The sequence below is a fragment of the Lynx rufus genome, unplaced genomic scaffold, assembly GCF_022079265.1.
Source record: "Lynx rufus isolate CCGP_SWC_20201006 ecotype Redwood Valley unplaced genomic scaffold, mLynRuf1.p SCAF_8, whole genome shotgun sequence".
Lineage (NCBI taxonomy): Eukaryota > Metazoa > Chordata > Mammalia > Carnivora > Felidae > Lynx > Lynx rufus.
The window spans coordinates 102,393,079-102,405,031 of NW_025814896.1; positions in this window are offsets into that span (position 1 = coordinate 102,393,079).

Below are 11,953 nucleotides of genomic sequence, written 5' to 3' on the forward strand. Positions count from 1 at the left end.
TGGTTATCTCAAAATGTCTTGCCTGAAAATACCCAGGAAATGTGAAATCTGATAAAAATTCTTTCTTGATCAGGGAAAGGCTTTGAAATTTTCCTATACTACCTGTAGACTGAGGGAAGAGGGCTCCTAATTCCAACGAAGAATCTTTCTGTCCCGTGTGTTTATAAACTACGTCGTACCCTGGGCAATAAAACGGACCCCATCAAAGCTTGTCACCGCACATTCGTGCAAAGAAGAAGCATTTGTAAGTGGTGTAAGAAGAATCTCCGTGGGGTCCGGGTAGGGAACAGGGCTCCAGGCGTCTCAGTCTTGGCCACCGTCCACCAAACGAGCAAGGACTTACCCAGGTGGCTTTCACTGCAGTTTTGTTTCTGTGCCTCAGGGTGTTCACTGGGACCCGTGACACTGGAAGCCGGGGTGGGATTTGTGTACCTCGGGAAGATGTCTTGTGGGTGTAACCATGTGCGTTCATTATCCCGGGGCCAGAGTGTGCGGGGTGGGGAGTGTGATGCTGTTGTACGTCCTGTCGACTTGGATCTATACATTTTATCTACCCGAACAGCTCAAACCCCTCCTGCCTTGGCTAAGATGAGAGACAGAAGCCTGTGTTCTGAGTTCCAGTGCAAGTTCTTTCTGATAAAAGGGGAGCTTTCTTGCCTGAGAACTGATGCAAGCCATCCAGCAGAGGGAGCCTCTGCAGTTTCAGGCCTGTTGAGTAGGTTCCTGGGACGTGCGTGAAACTGGTCACCTTTTCTAAGTAACTGCAAATTGTCACCCACCAGAGGACAAACTCACGGATAAATATTCTGGTCACAGGCAGCTCACATACACCTACGAATGCGTCGATCTTCTGACTTTATACGTGACGTCTCGGCCATGTGAAGCAGGTCACTTATGAGCTTCAGTGACCTAGAACCTTCACATCCCTGGCTCTGCCTGCGTAATCTGAATTACTTCCCAATATGGTAATTTCTTTTTTTTCTCTTTCCGTGGAATAAATAAATAAGGAAATACATGTTGTCGAGATACCTGAGATTCATCTGAGTCCTGTGGAGAAATGGTTGCAATGTCTTACGTCGCCTGTGAAGGTTATTCTTATAAGGATGCTACTCCCTGGGGAGGCCCAAATCACCACAGTCTAATAGGGAAAAGTGAGACAGAAGTTTCCTTTGGCCACATGCCACCTCGTCATCTCTCTACTTTTATGAACTCTTTACTCTCTGTAGGAATTTTTATTCTGGACCCCAAAGCCTCTCCCGTGAGGGCTGGAACTTCTGCTCTGAGAAGTCTGATGAAATCCCACAACTTTCTTGTCATTTAAAAAATATTCTTCCACTGGTTTTTTTTTTTTCAACATATAAAATTTATTGTCAAATTGGTTTCCATCCAACACCGAGTGCTCATCCCAAAAGGTGCCCTCCTCAATACCGATCACCCACCCTCCCCTCCCTCCCACCCCCATCAACCCTCAGTTTGTTCTCAGTTTTTAACAGTCTCTTATGCTTTGGCTCTCTCCCACTATTACCTCTTTTTTTTTTTTCTTCCCCTCCCCCATGGGTTCCTGTTAAGTTTCTCAGGATCCACATAAGAGTGAAACCATATGGTATCTGTCTTTCTCTGTATGGCTTATTTCACTTAGCATCACACTCTCCAGTTCCATCCTCGTTGCTACAAAGGGCCATATTTCATTCTTTCTCATTGCCACGTAGTATCGCATTGTGTATATAAACCACAATTTCTGTATCCATTCATCAGTTGATGGACATTTAGGCTCTTTCCATAATTTGGCTATTGTTGGCTGTAAACATTAGGGTACAAGTGCCCCTATGCATCAGTACTCCTGTATCCCTTGGGTAAATTCCTAGCAGTGCTACTGCTGGGTCATAGGGTAGGTCTATTTTAATTTTTTGAGGAACCTCCACACTGTTTTCCAGAGTGGCTGCACCAATTTGCATTCCCACCAACAGTGCAAGAGGGTTCCCGTTTCTCCACATCCTCTCCAGAATCTATAGTCTCCTGATTTGCTCATTTTGGCCACTCTGACTGGCGTGAGGTGATATCTGAGTGTGGTTTTGATTTGTATTTCCCTGATGAGGAGCGACGTTGAGCATCTTTTCATGTGCCTGTTGGCCATCTGGATGTCTTCTTTAGAGAAGTGTCTATTTATGTCTTCTGCCCATTTCTTCACTGGATTCTTTGTTTTTCGGGTGTGGAGTTTGGTGAGCTCTTTCTAGATTTTGGATACTAGCCCTTTGTCCGATATGTCATTTGCAAATATCTTTTCCCATTCCATTGGTTGCCTTTTAGTTTTGTTGGTTGTTTCCTTTGCTGTGCAGTAGCTTTTTATCTTCGTGAGGTCCCAGTAGTTCATTTTTGCTTTTAATTCCCTTGCCTTTGGGGATGTGTCAAGTAAGAGATTGCTACGACTGAGGTCAGAGAGGTCTTTTCCTGCTTTCTCCTCTAGGGTTTGGATGGTTTCCTGTCTCACATTCAGGTCCTTTATCCATTTTGAGTTTATTTTTGTGAACGGTGTGAGAAAGTGGTCTAGTTTCAACCTTCTGCACGTTGCTGTCCAGTTCTCCCAGCACCATTTGTGAAAGAGACTGTCTTTTTTCCATTGGAAAAGACTGTCTTCTTTCCTGCTTTGTCAAAGATTGGTTGGCCATACATTTGTGGGTCTAGTTCTGGGGTTTCTATTCTATTCCATTGGTCTATGTGTCTGTTTTGGTGCCATCTTCCACTGTTTGAATGTGAGATAGATAGATTGTTTTTTATTTGTATGCTCGCTTTTTGTCTCCAGGAAAGTTTGATTCAACTGAGAGAGTATGAGCGAGAGAGAGGAAAGAATACTTGTAGAGGACACTAATCTGTTTGATCTTTATGTGATTTATTGAAACTGTCTATTCTGTCAATAAGAGAGGTATGATTTGAGTGCAGATTTCCACAGCAGTAGCATATCCTGTCAATGCAACACTCCAGAAGAAAATTCTGGCACCATTAAGACAACTATTTACATTAGAACCGTCAGTTTTGTCCCTTCTAATTTCTCAAACACTAAACACTAAACACTAAGCACAGAGAAATGTTTCCTTCTCCACCCACTGGAGCATGGCCTTCCCCCTTGTCTCCTCCGAGCAGAGAGCTTCCTCATCAGTGCAGAGAAAGAACATTCTGAGCTCAGCCCTGAGCTCATAGTTCCTTAGAGAAAATAAGGAAGCAAAACTTGCTCAATATATCTCTGGCAACACTTCAGGGTCCTTCTTCCAAGACCTGGCCTTGCCCTCAATCGGTGAGCTTGAGACGTTGAACTGGCTGAGGTCGAGGACCTGAGTCAGAAGCAGTGACTTTTTAGGCTTCAGCCCACCTGACCTAGAGTTTTCCAGTGAGAGAGACAAAATTCTCTAAGTGTCTGCACATTGATTTAATATCCTCCGATATGGGATCAATTGTCTATTGCCACAGATCCCTATTTCTGCCATATTCTGCCCCTGCTCATTTTGGAAAATGAACACCTTTTGTGTATGAAGGTCATTATGACAATCTGGCCTGTGTCACTCTCTGACGTCCTTGGTCACGGGCATTATTCCCTGGACAGCAGACTCACATCGAATTTAGCACATGGGACGCTGATTGGGGAATATTCTTGGGATGAACATCTCCGGAGGGAGGAAGGAGGACTGGGGAGAGGAGGAAGTTGGGCTGTGATGCAGGCGGACAAAAGCCGAAGCCGTCTCCACAGGCAGGTGCAGAGCTATGACGGCTCTCCAGAGTTGACGCGAATTGGAACCCATGGGCCAGACCCTTGTCTGTGGTATCACCTCTTCCTCTTCATCCTGTACCTTTTTTATGCCTCTTTGATCCACTTGTCAGAGAAGCAGGCCCTTTAATATTGGTTCCTAATTTCCTCTCAGGTTGCCTCATTTTCACTTTTATTTTTGCTTTTTATGGAAGGCAAGAAGAGTTTATAATATTATTTTTGCCGTCACTCTAGCATTTCGTTTATATATTAGGGCAAGTTTTGAACTTTGTGATGGGAAAGAAAAATGACTTTCAACTTGGTTTCAGGGAAGACCTCAAATTTGGTTCCAGGTCCATCCTATGTGAATATTTAGGGAGGAGGCAGAGTGCCCCCTGCACATTGTGGGGAAGGTGTCACAACTCACAGACACAGGGCACCGATAACCACCCGGTGGTGGAGACGCTCCAGTCCATAAAAGCCAGGTGGCTGTGTGTGACCTGCTGTGTAGACGACACCAAGCACGTACATGATGAAGTCTCGCAAGGAGCACAGCCTCCTGGGTCCGGGTCTGCTCTTGGGCGGCTTGTGTGTCCGCACTTCACCCGCTACAGCAGCTGCCTGTGGCTCCTCAAGGCGGGTTGGAGACCCAGCTTGAGAAGGACCAGCCCATAAGGAGTCTCAGCGTCTACCAGTAGGTGAAGAAGAAACTCCTGCCGCTCACCAGCCGTGGATGGGGGCGGGGGCGGTTGCACCATCTCTCCCTGAGGTGATTAATTTGCTAGAGCAGCTCACGGAACTCAGAGAACACCTACCTATGTTTCCAAGTTTAGTAAAGGATATGAGAAAGGTTACAGATGAACAGCTAGATGGAGAGACACACAGGTGAGCTCTAGGCAGGTCCTGCGGGCAGCAGCTTCTGTCCCCATGGTTTGGGTACATCACCCTCCAGGGTGGACGCGGTCACCAACCTGGGAGCTCTTGGAGCCCCGCACTGTTGGGATTTTATGGAGGCTTTGCTCACATTGACAGGATCCGTTATTATCTCTGTGTCCAGCCCCTCTCTTCTCTCTGGAGGATGGGGGAGGGTGCTGTAAATTCCATGCTTCTAATCATGGCTCGGTGTTTCTGATGAGCAGCACCCATCTAGGAGCCCACTCAGGGTCATCTTCCCAGAATAAGACCTGCTCCTAGTGCCCTTATCACTTAGGAAATTAGAAGGGGGTTAGGACCTCTGTGCCAGGGATGGGGCACAGAGACAAATACACGTATGTTCCATTATCTCTCAGGCATAAGTCAGGAATTCTGTAAGGTCACCGTCATTTCAGAGGTCGGGTGGCCTCGCCTGGCTGCTCTACCACAGTCTCCAGGGCACCAGAGCAGAGATCTGGACTGTGGTTCTTTAGCCCTCCTTCCTTGTGCACTGCCTGGAGGGACAGCGCTGCCTGAGGTCCTTTCCTCACTTGGAGCGCTTTTTGGTAGCACAGATGTATTTGTGTATTAAAAAAATGAAATATGGAATACAGGTATTGTATCTAAAAGAAAGTATGCTAAGTAAACAAAAAAGGTTCTCGTTAGGAAAGGAATGAGTTCTGCTTGGAAGAGAACTCCAAGTCCCCTTTCCCTCTAAAACTTCTGCTTATGAAGTCCAATTAAGAGAGAGAAAAGGGAGGATCAAAAGTTATTTGTATGTTCTCTTTGGTGGGAGAGCAGGGAAACTTTACACGGGTTTCTGCTTTTATGGGGTTCAACTGAAAACAACAACAATCATTTAGAAGATTTTGTCCTTTTACTCCAGTTTCCGTTGCTTTTACCTAATGACCCATGGCAAGGCATTCTCTGAACCCCAGATATTTTTTTCCCGTGTGAAATGTTGGAGCATCCCCACCTGAAGCTGGAGGGAGCAGGAAAACAAACAGAGGTGGAAGGGACAGAGAGGTGATTGGCGGAAAGAGTTTGTAATCTTTACTAGGTAATGTAGGTGACTGATCATTAAGGGAATTCCAGATGGAATGGAGTCAAATGGAGACAAACTGGAGCACCTTCAAGGGTCCGCAGCCCAGCTCTCCCTTCCACTCCTGTTCCAGCAAGTAAGTTGGATAAAAGACTCATGAATCACAAGCTATGAGCAAACTTAGGCTCCATTCTGGGTGGTGCTTGGGGGAAGGTAATGATACAATGTACCCAGATAGGTTGAGAGAAATGGAGAAGAACTCAACTATTCAATGTGTTGGCAAATGAAAGACTTAGTTGATCACCTCCATCAAAAATAAATAACCTTGGGGCTCTTGGGTGGCTCAGTCGATCAGGCCTCAGCCTCGGTTTCGGCTCAGGTCATGATCTCAGGGTTTTGTGAGTTCGAGCCCCACGTCACGTCTGAACTACCAGCACAGAGCCTCTTGGGATTCTCTCTCTCTCTCTCTCTCTCTCTCTCTCTCTCTCTCTCTCCCTCTCTGTCTCTGTTCCTTCCCCACTCACACTGTCTCTGTCGCTCTCAAAATAAATAAATGAATAAACGTTAAAAATAAGTAAATAAATAACCTCTAAGGAAATGGCATTTCAATGAATTGCTGTGTTTACTGACAATAGCCAAGGAGAAGAGGCAGCAATCTGCAACACACTAGGGTTTTATAGAAGTGACTTCTGTCAGGTGATCCAGCCAGCAACCTTCTGTTTTTCATGTGTCCCAACCTTTTTGGGAGAGTGTCTTCTCTTCACTATTTAGTCACATACGAAGTGAGATCTCCCTCTGTGTAGTCAGATTTAATCTATGATGCCTACTCACACACACACAAAAGGTTAAAAAAAAAATGCTTATGTATTTTGAGACAGAGAGAGAGAGAGACAAAGGTGAGGGGGGGCAGAGAGAGAAACAGCAAGATAGAGAATCCCAAGTAGGCTCCACCCCCATTAGCACAGAGCCCAATTTGGAACCGATCTCACAGACCACACGATCATGACCTGAGCTGAAATCAAGAGTTGCATCCTTAACCAACCTAGTCACATCGGTGCCCTTCACAGAAATGCTTTTAAAAGCAAAAACAAACCAAAACGAAAAAAAAAACGCATAAGATTACAAGGAAACTAATTATATTTAAATACTGATATCAAAATGTTTCAAAAATTAGCAATATAGTGATATATGCTTTATCAATGTATGAAATAACAAGGTCCAGTTGCAATAAGAAAAATTACTCTGTAAAAGGCATTCTCCAGAGTATAAGGAAACAAGTCACAGACTGGGAGAATATACTTGCAAAAACACATCTGGCAAAGGATTGTTATCTCAATTTACAAAGAATACTTAAAACAACAAAAAGAAACAATCCAATTCAAAAAGGGGGAAAAGGTCTGAACACATACCTCACGCAAAAAGATATACAGATATCAAACCGAAATCGGAAAGATAACCAACATTATGTGTCATTAGGAAATGTAATTAGAGACGCTACTATGCACCCATTTATTTTTGTTTGCATATATATTTTAAATAATTTATTGTCAAGTTAGCTAACATACAATGGAGTCTTGGCTTCAGGAGGAGATTCTTGCGATTCATCACTTACACACAATACCCAGTGCTCATCCCAACAAGACTATACGCCTATTTAAATATCCAAAATCTAGAACACAGACAGCTCCAAATGCTGGTGAGGATGAGGAGAAGCAGACTAGCGTTCATTGCTGGTGGAAATGCACAAATGGAAGAGCCATTTTGGAACACAGTTTGGCAGGTTCTTACAGAAGTAAACGTACTCTTACCAAACAATTCGGCAGTCAAATTTTTTGGTATTTACCCAAAGGAGCTGAACACTTATGGCCACAGAAAAACCCGTACACCGATGTATATAGGAGATTCGGTCATAATTCCAAAACTCGTATGCAACCAAGGTGTCTTTCCAAAGGTGAATGGATAAATAAACTATGGTGCGTTAAGCAATGAAACGTGATTCAGCTGAAAAGGCATAATCTGCTGTCCATGGAAACAGTAAAAAGTTCAGCGGTTGCCAAAGCTTAGAGGGGAGAGAGGGGTGAATAAGCAGAGTACAGCGGAGTTTTAGGGCAGTGAGATTATTCTGTGTGATACTGTATTGGATACACAACATGGTACATTTGTCCAAACCCTTCGAATTGTCAACATCAAGAGTGAACTCTAATGGGAACTGTACATTTGAGGTGATAATGATGTGTCAGTGTAGCTTCATTGACAGTAACGAATGTGTCACTCTGGAAAGGGATATTGATGGTGGTGGGGCTGTGCATGTGTGGAGGCAGGGAGTCTGTGCGAATCCCTGAGTGTTAATTACATAGGCCATGGAGTCCAGTATCTTGGAATAGGCAGTTATAGGCAATAGAGAAGCTTTATTTACTCACCCAGAATCAGGATCATATTATTGTGGTGATTTAATCGTTCTTTTACTTCTAGTGCACCGTGCTATGACAGGAAATTGACAGGAGCCCAACTTAGGTGAGATAGAATTTTTGAGCACTGTTTTAATTGAGATCTACTCAAAGCATATAATTTATATATTTTTTTCAATGGAACATACAATACGGGTTCATTTTTGGGTAAGACCATGTTCTGGAAAACTAATGTATTTATCTATTGCACGAAATCTTTTTTGGCAATATCGTACCAAATTTGTCACCTCCAAAATAATATTTAGGCTAGGTGATCTTAAAATGGTCCCTTTTGGGAAACAAAGTTCGTATCATTCTGTACACTTCCTGTGGTATACGAGGGACATTCTCTGCTCTACATCTTCCCGCTTGTTTTGTTTTCTCAGAACTTACTTTGGAATTCCAAGAACTCCCTTTTTCTCTCAGAGAAAGGTCATTGAGACAAATACACTCTTTTAGAATAGGTTCTTCTGTGTGTGCGCACAGGCGTGCGTGCATGTGCGTGTTGTTGTTGTTGTTGTTTTATTCAAGTATGGAGATACACAATGCTACATTGGTTTCCGGTGTACGACATAGAGACTAGACAAGTCTGTACGCTACGCTGTGGTCACCACAAGAGTAGCTCCCGTCTGTCCCCACAGACACCATGACAAGAGCACTGACTGTATTCCCTATGCTTTCATCACAGTGACTTATTCGTTCCATAACTGGGAACCTGTCCCTCTCATTCCTCTTCGCCTGTTTTTTCCATCCCCTTTGGCCACCTCCTGTCTGGTGACCATCAGTTTGTTCTCTGCATTCACGTGTCTGTTTATGCTTTTGTTGTTTGTTGTTTGTTTTGTGTTTCAGGTTCCATACATAAATGAAATCCTCATCATATGGTCTTGGTCTTTCTGCGTCTGACTTATTTCACCTACACAATACCATCACGGTTCACCCGTGTTGTTGCAAATGGCAATATTTCCTTCTCTTCAATGGCTGAGTAAAATTCCATTGTATATGTAGACCACATCTTCTTTACAGGATTAGAAGCTCATATGTGCTGTGAATTTACAAAAGTCTATTTGGTGCTTGAACCCCAGACACTTTTAAGAATTCTTCTCAATCATATTTGCTGTGGGGGTAGGGCGTATGTAATGCCATCTGGAGAATATTGTACAAGAGGGATTAGTGTAACTGGTAATGCAGAAGTTCAGAAAGTACAAAAACAAAAAATAATTTCTACACGGTACCAAATATTACCGTATTGAAAAACAGCAAAATTTGTTAGCTCCAAAATGTATTCACCTTGCGTTGTCACCAATATGCCTCCATTGCTGACCCTTCAGTGACGAAATGTACTTGACGCAGGCACACAGCGGGGAGCGTCTGGACGGGGTGCAGGTCTGCTCTCCCTTTCGTCTTACTGCTCAGAGGGCACTGTGATCACCTCCGTTCCCGTGCGGGTCATGCCGCGCTGGGCTGTCGCAGCTGAGGGGCCACGGCATGGTCCAGAGCCCGCAGCTGCACATTATGCCCTGACTTCTTCAGCATCTGCCTCGTAGGGCCACTGAGAGCCTCTGCTGTGTCTGTTCCCCACTCAGGCCACACATGTGGAGGGAGGTGACGCGCCAGACAGAAGGTTTGTGTTCGGGGCTGAACCACTGTGCGAGGAGCATGTGTACCTTGGTAGCAGTAATAAACTCCAAAGTCGTCAGCCTCCACCCTGCTGATTCTCAGGGTGAAATCTGTCCCTGACCCGCTGCCACTGAACCTGTCTGGGACCCCAGAGTCCCGGTTGGAAACCTTATAGATCAAGCGCCGTGGAGACTGGCCTGGCTTCTGCAGGTACCAACTTAAATAGGTGTTTCCATTACTGTGCAGGAGGCTCTGACTGGCCCTGCAGGAGATTGAGGCCGGCTCTCCAGGGGTGACGGGCAGGGACAGAGGGGTCTGCGTCATCACGACATCCCCACTGGACCCTAAAATAATGAGAGAGAAGCACAACGTTATGCAGAAACCTTAGAAGCCACTTTTATGATTTAAAATGTTTTTGTATTTAAGGCTAAATCGTATTTTGTGATTTGATTCATCCTCTAAATGTATCCAGTTTCCAAAGAATTGCAGGCACAAAGTGGCCTCTTCCTTTCCAGCATCTCACTAAAGCACTGTTCTTTGTTCCTTTCAGTTTCTTCTTGATTTCCCAGGCCCCCAAATTAAATTCCCCTGCCGGAGGGCAGTCCCACCCGTGGGCAGAACACACGTGGGGAGCAGTAGCGCCCCCAGAGCTCTCCCTCCACACCCCGCTGTCCTTTCTCATCCCCCCTCTGCCCTCACCTGGAATCCAGAGCATCAGCAGCCCCAGCAGCTGAGCAGGGAACCTCATTTTGAGAAGCTGAACTGGTGAGTCCTAACAGGTAAAGAGAAGGTCAGAGCTGGCCTTTATGTCAGAGGGAAGGTCCTCCCCAGGGGACAAGATGCAAATTCCCTGGTGGGTGTGGCAGAGTGGAAAGAGCCAAAGGCAGGGGGCACAGGTGCCTCTCCGGTGAGCAAAATAACTTCGAATGTCTTCTGTGTTGGGAGGAAAACCAACAGACAAATTCCTTACTGCCTGAGCGGGCAGAAGGCTCTAACTGTGAAGGTCAGGATCTCTGGGAGGACACGGTGCCCATAGCCCCACGGTTCTGAGAAAGCTCCAGATACCCTGAAGATGTAGACTTGAGTGTCCAGAGGCAGTTGCTGGCAGGCGAATGGCCGTCCTGCTTGGATTCCTCTCAGCTAATGTCCGGGACAAAACAGTGTCACCCCAATCCAGCTGATTGGCAGAGTATCTCCAAACCACAGGATGAGCTGGAGAGAGTTCTAGAGCCTCTGGTATCTGCTGTTTCCAGGTTGATGGTTTAAGATAATTTAATCATGATTAAATAATGATTTAAACTCACCCTGGGACCTTTTGAGAAGATGAAAGTAAAAAGACCTTGACTGAAAAGAATCTCTCACTCACAGGTAGGGAACTAATAGCCCTGCTTTGGAGAATAGGAAAGGAGAACAAATTTTATGCTTCAGGCAGTGAGTATGCAATTTGTGATAACCATTTGTTACAACATGGTGTGTATCCTGTCATTCTTCTCTCTTTCCCCCTAGATATTTCGGTAGGTAGGTAGGTAGGTAGGTAGATAGATAGATAGACAGACTGACAACACACACACCATATGGTATATGTGAGATATGGATACACACACAGAAACACACAAACCCCAAATCAAAGAGATTTCTTTTATTTAAAAAAATGTTTTTTAACATTTATTTATTTTTGAGACAGAGAGAGACAGAGCATGAATGGGAGAGGGTCAGAGAGAGAGGGAGACACAGAATCTGAAACAGGCTCCAGGCTCTGAGCTGTCAGCACAGAGCCTGACATGGGGATTGAGCCCATGAACTGCGAGATGATGACCTGAGCCGAAGTCGGACGCTTAACCGACTGAGCCACCCAGGCGCCCCTCAAAGAGATTTCTTAAGGGAAGCAAAATCTAAGTAGATTGGACAGAATGAACAATGTTTTGTTTTGTAATGTATCATTTTCTTCATTTTATGCTTAGAAAATCCCTTCCTATATGGAGGCTTCTCATCACACATTAGCAGTTTCTGTCAGAGGCTCTGGTTTCTTGTTAGCGCTGTCTGAGAAGCTAAGTCTCACACTGGTATGTTAGGCAGCAAAAACCGTGAGTCAATGAGTTCAAAAAGAGATTGTGTATGTGAGAATAGCAAAGCCTGGGATAACTATTTGATGTCCGGGTGTCACCTGTATCTATGACTGACATTTCCTGGATCCTCATT